Raw genomic sequence first — 8384 nt, 5'->3', positions numbered from 1 at the left:
TCAAAAACAACTATCTACTACATTCAAATATATAATCACTGACAACTTACCAACCAGACAATTTGATATTTTATCATCTATCACTCAAAATGCTTACTCTACAGTGAGCATAAAAGACCCTTAAGTATGCTTATTGCCCAGAGGTATACAGATAGCTTGCTTCTAGCTGTTTGTAGGAGTCTTTCCTCAGGGTGTTTTAAAATACTTGTTGACTTTTGTGGATTCCAACTATTGCATTAAAAACTGTTGCTCTCTGTTTTTTGCCTAACAGTTTGACACGAAGGTAAAATTACAATATTTATTTTAATTGTCAGATCCAGTTACATTATGTAAGTTTACTGTAGTTATTGTGATCTGTTTGCTAAAGGATGAAAATGACAAACCCAATTGAATCCGCCCGGGGTACAAGGAATCATGGAGAGCGCCATTATCATGCGTCAAAAAAAAAAAAAAAAAAAAAAAAAAAATCCGCCCGGGGTACAAGGATATCATGGTGATGTCTGCACGAAGACATGTTCTCACACTGGTTCAAAATGAATGAACAGGGCAAACACGAGTGAGTGAAATTACCATTGATCATATTCTTACTCACAAGGCCTGTAACACAGTAATATAAAAATAATAATGGATTGCATTTATATAGCGCTTTTCAGACCCACTCAAAGCGCTTTACAATTCCACTATTCATTCACTCTCACATTCACACACTGGTGAAGGCAAGCACAGCTGTAGCCACAGCTGCCCTGGGGCAGACTGACAGAGCGAGGCTGCCATATTGCACCATCGGCCCCTCTGGCCACACACCAGTAGGCGGTAGTGTGAGTGTCTTGCCCAAGGACACAACGACCAGGACGTCACGAGCCCGGGGTCAAACCGGCAACCTTCCTGGATTACAAGATGAGCTTCCCAACCCCTTGAATACCTTAACTAACCTTAAATACAGAGCACATATGTTGCAGTTATCTTAACCAGTGATCACATTAGCTTAAGTGTTAATGATAAGTATTGCTTTGCCAGCCCTCACTTTCCTTGAGAATTTTGGTGGAAACAGTTTAAACCAATACATCACTGACAACAAATTTCCCATGGAGTACTGTTGCTGGAATTACTTCCCCTGTGCTTTTCCGTGGTAGCTGCCTGACTCATCTATAATCACTGCAGTCTGTGACTGGCCTCTTAAGTGGTTTGTCTGGATTTCTTTCCTGATCCATGATTAGACTTACAGTGATACTTTAAGGAACATCTGTGGTGAAGGGCATTTCTGATAGGACTAAACCTTCATCTGGCTCTGCTCTGTTTGCCCTTAACATCCTGTGGAAGTTTTATTTCAGTACCAGTCAGCCTATTTCTCCACTCTGCCATCGCTCCACCCTTCCTCTAGACTGTATCTCATGTATTTTGTCTCGCATCAATTATATCGTCAGTTATATCGTTATCGCAAATTTTCAAATATATATCGTGATAAATATTTTTGGCCATATCGCCCTGCTCTAAACCAGGGGCCTCAAACTCGCGGCCCGCAGACCATTTGTGGCCCACGTCACCTCTATTTGCGGCCGCATATTGATGTGAAGAAATATTTTTTTTAAATTGTTATACGAAAAATGATTCAAACGACAGCATAGTGTTACAGGCATGGCCCTTTAAGACTGTAGCCTCATGGGCGGTGTAGTCCTTGCTGCAGGGAAAACGTGTGGGACCGCCCCTCCCGCTGTGTGTGTGTGAGCGTGAGGGAGGGAGAAAAACAAAAGTCGACATCATCACTTAAAGACCAGCTCTCGGGGCAGAGATAGCTCAGTAGACGCCACATAATCTGAAGGTTGGGCGTTCAAATCCAAAGAACAGCGGTTATCCTGGATTTGTAGCTGCCCACTGCATCACTGAGTGAGTGGGTTAAATGCAGAGGACTAAGCATTTTCCTACAGGATTAATAATGTATACATAAACAATGAGATTCAAGATAAGGCAAATTCGATAATATTCGACACACCTGTAAAGCGGAAATATCAGTAAAATACACAGGAAGTAATATGACTGAAATATTAATAAAAAATAACTTAATATAATTGATGAATAGCACACTTTTGTGGCATTTGTCAACACCATTAGAAAAAGGGTCAACACCGTCAGACAAAAATCCTGATGGTGTTGACATCCGATGGTGCTGACAAAATACCCTACTTTCTCTCATAACACATCTTTTTCTGACAGAAGCCATCTTGTTTTTCATCAGTTGCTTATGACCTCTACAATCCACCTAAATGAAGCTTTTTTTACAAAAAAAAAATTAAATCTTGCATTTCATCGACTTTGGTGTTGACGCATAGTTGTGACAGAAAGGTATGCCATAAATGAAATAAAAATTTAAAAAACTTATCACAGCAGTGACCTCATGGCATGTGTATCAAACAGGAAGTGGTAAAGGGGTCCTCAGAGTGTAAGCTATCCACAATAATTCCTAATTTTTTTGTACTTTTAAAAAAATCTGATGGTGTTGACAAAAACTCTGGACACAATTTTAATCACTTAAAAAATATGTAAAAAAAATTTTTCAATTGCATATTTTGATATTATATAAGTTATTGACTTAAATACTTCGTGACGAGAGCCATGATGTTTAATTTTACATAACTTTTAGGTTTTTTTTCTGTATTTTAATATTATCACACCTGCTTCTGGACAATGGATTTTTAAGGTACTGGTAATGTATTGTACCATTAAAAATAAATATATATGTATGATAAAATGCAAAATCATACTTTTGTTTTATACTCATTGCCTTGGTTTGTCTTTTAGTCAGTTGAGTTAACACTTGTATGCATATTTTTTACCCCAAAATTGGGTTTTATCTGGCGGACATGTTTTGTCCCTCAAGAATCACTGAGATCTTTGTTGCCCTTTCCTGTGGTGGCTCTGTTTTCATGGTTACCATTGTTGCCTCAAATTTTTATCATCTCCCCTGTGCTTGTAAAAATTATTATGTGAGAGTCAGCTCTTATAGCCTTGTAAACATAGCCTCTCTAGCCTCTCCATACACTCCCTTGATTTTATGTTTACAGCAGCTTGAGCAAAGTCTTTAAAAAATATATGAGATTCAGTGAATATTAGTAACAGACTAGAGAATATATGCAGGAAAGAAAATAAAACATTTCTTCATCTTCCTCCTCTTTGCCACCCCTCCAGCTGGTGATGCCCTAGGTTGGCACATTGTTAGGCAAACCCAAAATTAAAGAGTTGCAAGCTTCCATTTAAAAGTTTCAATTTCAGTAGCTTGGCTGCTAGACCTAATCATATGCATAAATTACAAGACAGTAAATTGTAACTATATATTATGCGAAATGGACAATTTAACAGTAATTCTTGAATACCAGGCCTCCCTGACGCAATATTTATGGTAATTATGGGACCAACACGGTCAGCGGGAAGATAAAAAATTGTCCAAAATGGCCTTTTTCCTCTAAAATCCTTTTCAAATAACAGGTTGTTTCCCTCAACCTCTAATAATAATGGATTGCATTTATATAGCGCTTTTCAAGGCACCCAAAGCGCTTTAAATACCACTATTCATTCACTCTCACATTCATACACTGGTGGAGGCAAGCTACAGTTGTAGCCACAGCTGCCCTGGGGCAGACTGACAGAAGCGAGGCTCCATATGCACCATCGGCCCCTCTGGCCAACACCAGTAGGCGGTAGGTGAGTGTCTTGCCCAAGGACACAACGACCGAGACTGTCCGAGCCGGGCTCGAACCGGCAACCTTCCGATTACAAGACAACACCGTGAGCAGTGCTGATTTTCTAACACTGGAATATTTCTAACATTTTGAGTTATTTTCCAGTGTTAGAAAATCAGCACTGCTCAGTGTTAGCCATTGTTAATCTTCAAAACTGACTAGGTTACTTTTAAACATATAACACTGTCAAAAGTGTTAATTTAACACTCAACAGTGTTGTATTTAACACTCAGAGGTGTGGACCCATATAGACACTCTCCAGTGTTAATTTAACACTGGAGATTTTGCTGTGTACATCTTTTTTTCTAATTGTTTCAAATGGCAACATGTTTCAAAAGACCTAAAGTATTCAGTTTCAATCTGTTGCTATAACAGCAATGGCATAAAGGAATATTGGAAGTAAATACTTGGGTGTTTTCCCATGTTTGTCAGTGTGTTGTACTCTTGGAACATGAGGAAGTACCTCCATAACAGGAACTTCTTCAAGGCTGCATGATGGCTCACATCGAGGAAATCAAATCTTAATTATACAAAATACAAATTTGCGGTACTTAACGATGCCACAAGACAGTCTTCTTAACTTCCTCACACAGAAAAAAAAACAATTATGGGTTATGACACGAAAAAACTGACACATTGCTCAAAATTAGAGTAATCGATATGCTGTAAACACCATGTATGTGTGTGCGTGTGTTTGTGTGTGTACTGTTGGAAATGAATTAGGTTTTTATTGTTTTATTAAAAGATCCAATTTGTTTAAGTTTTATTTCTGGCAGCAGCTGTCCATTTCCAGCCTCATTGACCATCCAATCTCTCATTCACTCCACAGTTTGACATCTGCAGGCAATTATCTACACATATTATCTCCACCGTGTGAAGAACAGACATGAAGGCATCTGCACGCTGCACCCTTCTGCACGTATACAAAAAAAAAAGGATTTCCATGGTGACATGGCTACTAAGTGTTGTACACAAACAACAAAATTAATTCCATCAAGAAGGTAAAAAGATACCAGATCAGACAAAAGGAAGCAGCTGCGTAAAAGTAGGCCTTCATTTAGACTTGCATAAGAATGACTTACAAAATTTCATAAGCTCGGAGCTCTAAATTCATGTCTGATTTGTTTACGTTTTTCGTGTGTTGACCCTGGGATAGTGTACAGTGTTTGGAAGGGCAACGTGGGAGACTTAATCTGAGTGTTGAGGAGTAAATGGAAAATATTCGATCTGAAAGCGAACCAAGATATGCTGTAATTAATGAGGTATTTAATCTGATGTTTCTCCTACAACCGCTGGAATAAAGAAACAACATTAAAAAAAAACAAACAAAGAAAAACAAGTGTTCTGCAAACGTCCTTCTCTATCGTCTCTGGTACGGCTTTTTTAACAGAGACATATCTAACGCGCAATTGACCAAAGTACACAAGAGTCCTGTGGGCACTGCTTACACAGTTCCATCCCAGCTTCAGTTTGTTCCGTTGTGAATAAAAAATAAAATAAAATCTGTGAAAAGCTCCTCAAGCTCTCCAGTGTGCTTGCAGGGTCAGGGAATGATTAGGTTTGCCTGACATCAATGTTTTGGGGACAGATGTGTGTTTATAATATTTTTTGAGCCCAGCTTTGAGCCCAGCTAATTGATTCAAGCAGAAATGAGTCAGTACTGCAGAGAACATATTTAATGATTACCTTCAAGTTGCCACACACTTCATATCATTAATCTCGATTATATATGATATCTGTAGAAGAAGAAAAAACTAAAGTCACTGCCATGAAGGAGACTAAACACAGAAAAAGGACACTGCACTTTGAGTTTGCATATAATAAAATATGCTTTGTAAATACATTTTCCATTCCCATCTAATCCTGCATACTCTTTCAGATGGTTGACATTGGAGACTCCACAGCCATCCTGATCTAAAATTCAGCCATGCCTAAACTACCAAGGAAACAGAATTGGGAAAAAATGAAAAAGGGAAGTGTAACAGGAATGGATTAGTAATCCATTTAAAGCTACTCTCGCCTGTTCTCTTAGTCACAGAAGTTGCAAAGGTGTGTAGCTCAACATGACGCAAACTCCAAGGGAATTTAGTTCATAAAATCCCATATAAGTGTATAATAAACCTTATCAATCACCTATGTTTGAATGCAGTCAAATATTAGAGTCCAAGGTTATTATGGCAAATATTAATTAAGGAGTATAAATGCAGGTACATCTTCAAAAGCGTCTTTCAATCATTTACATTCATTCATCATTGCAACTTTTACAGCATGACATTGACTGCCCTGGACAACAGCAGGTGGGAACAAGGATGTCGTCAAAGAAGAGGTGTACAACTCTGATGCAGACTGATATACTGATGTTAAGATTTCAGGAGAATTTGTACTCTACTTGAGTCATCATGAGCGGCTCTTTTAAACGGGGAAGCTCAAGACTTATTTGTTTAGGCCTGCTTTCAACCAGCGGATATTACCGTTGTCTTTTTGTATTTGTATTTTTATTTGTTGCATGCTGTTTGAAAAGTGTTATAAGAATCTATTTTATGTTCTTACTTACTTACATCTTCCAGTTCAACACAGTCGTGCTAATTGCTCTTATATTAATGCCGATTCTTAAAATATTTTCCAGTGTGTTCTTCTTTTTTGCTACTTATCCAAAATCCACAAGCGGCCTCTTCACATCAGCAACCCAAAAAATAGGTCAATAGGACTTTGATCACGCTGATCATCACAAAAGTATGTTTGTTGTCCCAGTCAATGACTAAGTGACCAGAGTGATCACCACAAAGGACAAAACAGGCATTCGCATCTAAAAAAAAGATTACGTGTCATCAATGAGTGAAACAGACAAGAACAAAAAAACACACACTACGACTTTGCTTTGAAAGTTTGCATAGCTGTAATATTACTGTGGAGCTACACGTCTAAAACAAGCTCAAACAGGGAGGCAGATAATCAGGAGACGTCGATCTCCACGATCTGAATTTATCAGCTCCGACCACAAGTATATCTGTCGCTGCCTGCTTTTGTTTTTTCCACCAAGAATCCGGGCTCTTGATATACTTGCCAAACTTAAATTCCATTTCAAGTTAGATTCAATGTCACTGATTGCAGAGAATACGTGTGAGACATGTCATTCTCCTGCACTCAAGGGTTTCCTGTCTACATCTAGCGTGCTGCCAGCACTAAAAGGACAGCATCACACAGAGATGACTTGTGCCAGCCAAATTAAATCTTGTGATCCATAATAACTCGGCTCCAATAGGTCTGGGGTATTTTTAAGACTAACAAAATTCACACACATACACACACATAGCTCGCTTGCCCAAAAGGGGGGCCTAAACGGCCTCACTTACCAGCAGCGCTGTCGGACAGATGACGTTAAATCGGCGGGGAGCGACTCTGTTCAGAACTGCAACCAAGTTCACGTTGCTTTTGGTGCCGTTCCGTGCATTTGAAACCAACAAACCCTGTCAGCCCACCGCTAAGGCACGCCGACAGAAGCAATGAGGGCGTTAACGCTCATGTGACGATGTAACGCTCCACCGGACGCGCAATACCAAAGAGTTTACCTCTTCTGCCTGCTATGAAGTCGCTCTGACATAGCGGTTAACATAGCGCTTTTAACAGCGGACACCCCTTCTTCCCCCCCTCCCCCCACACACACACTGTGCAGCAACGCATGCGCAATGTGGGGTATGCGCACTGGCCGCTAGAGAGGTTTCACTGACTGCGAAAACCGGGCAAGTTAAAACTTGTGTACGGGCGTAGCAGCAAGCAGGACTTCTCAAAGTGCCCCGTTCAAAATCTACAGCTCATCACGATCATTTGACCTATGCCTCATAAATCCGGCTCAAACTGGACTATATTGCAGACGGAGCAACATCTGGAAAGGCTTTGCAGCTGGCTGAGATTAAAAAAAACAAAAAGAAAACTCTAAATGCAGCTGATACATGAAGTGAATTCTGAGCTGTTTCTTTTTTTTCTTCTTTTCTTGAAATATTGAAAATGTAAAAAAAAAACGTAAATTACAAAGGATAGCTGCTTTCGGTAGAGTTAAATTCTTCACAAATATTCAACTCATTTGTCTTCGGAGACATTTCACTTTTATTGATAGGGCTAATTCACAACAACAGCTGCCACAAGGCACTTTATGCTGTCAAGACCCTACAATAAGCAAGCGTTTGGCGACAGTGGGGAAGAAGAGCTCCCTCTTAGGACAAACCTCCCACAGCAGGCTCAGGGAGGATCAATATTTAATTATGTATAATGATTAATTGCATTATTGATGTATACGCACACAGAAGGTTTAAGGAAATGGCTGAAAAAGGTGCTCAGTGCATCATGGGAATTTCCCACCGGCTGAAACTTATTACAGTGTAACTAAGGGATGGTTCAGGGTCACCTAATCCAGCTCTAATGATGAACCCTATGAAAGCCTAACCTTACAAGTAGAGAGAGTCTCTCAATAATTAATTAATGGCACTGATTCTTTGCGCAGTCTTTTAGGAACGAATTTTAAAAGAAAATAGGTGCTATAAATGCACTAGATAGACTATCAGGTAGTTTACAAAAAATTGAATTACCGAGGTAAAAGTAGGCTCCAACATCAAAACTTTGCTCATGTGCACATAAGAGTCCACATTGAGATAG

General features: G+C 39.4%; 1 protein-coding gene across 3 annotated transcripts in view; it reads right to left on the bottom strand.

The window, feature by feature from the left end:
* The window catches only part of st3gal4 (ST3 beta-galactoside alpha-2,3-sialyltransferase 4), a 39420-nt gene extending 32002 nt beyond the window's left edge, over positions 1–7418 (bottom strand). For 2 of the 3 annotated variants that reach the window (XM_005927283.2, XM_005927285.2), the window contains exon 1: positions 7088–7418. The gene's annotated coding sequence lies outside the window, so the exon portion shown is untranslated. Of the gene's footprint in view, positions 1–5420; positions 5471–7087 lie in introns of all 3 variants that reach the window. The other variant, XM_005927284.3, reaches the window with a different exon arrangement.
* Between the last annotated feature and the right edge of the window lie 966 nt (positions 7419–8384).

The sequence above is a fragment of the Haplochromis burtoni genome, unplaced genomic scaffold, assembly GCF_018398535.1.
Source record: "Haplochromis burtoni strain Fernald_Lab_line unplaced genomic scaffold, NCSU_Asbu1 Contig_88, whole genome shotgun sequence".
NCBI classification, from domain to species: domain Eukaryota; kingdom Metazoa; phylum Chordata; class Actinopteri; order Cichliformes; family Cichlidae; genus Haplochromis; species Haplochromis burtoni.
Note: the sequence above shows the minus strand (reverse complement) of the source record. Positions and strands in the feature narration are given on the sequence as shown.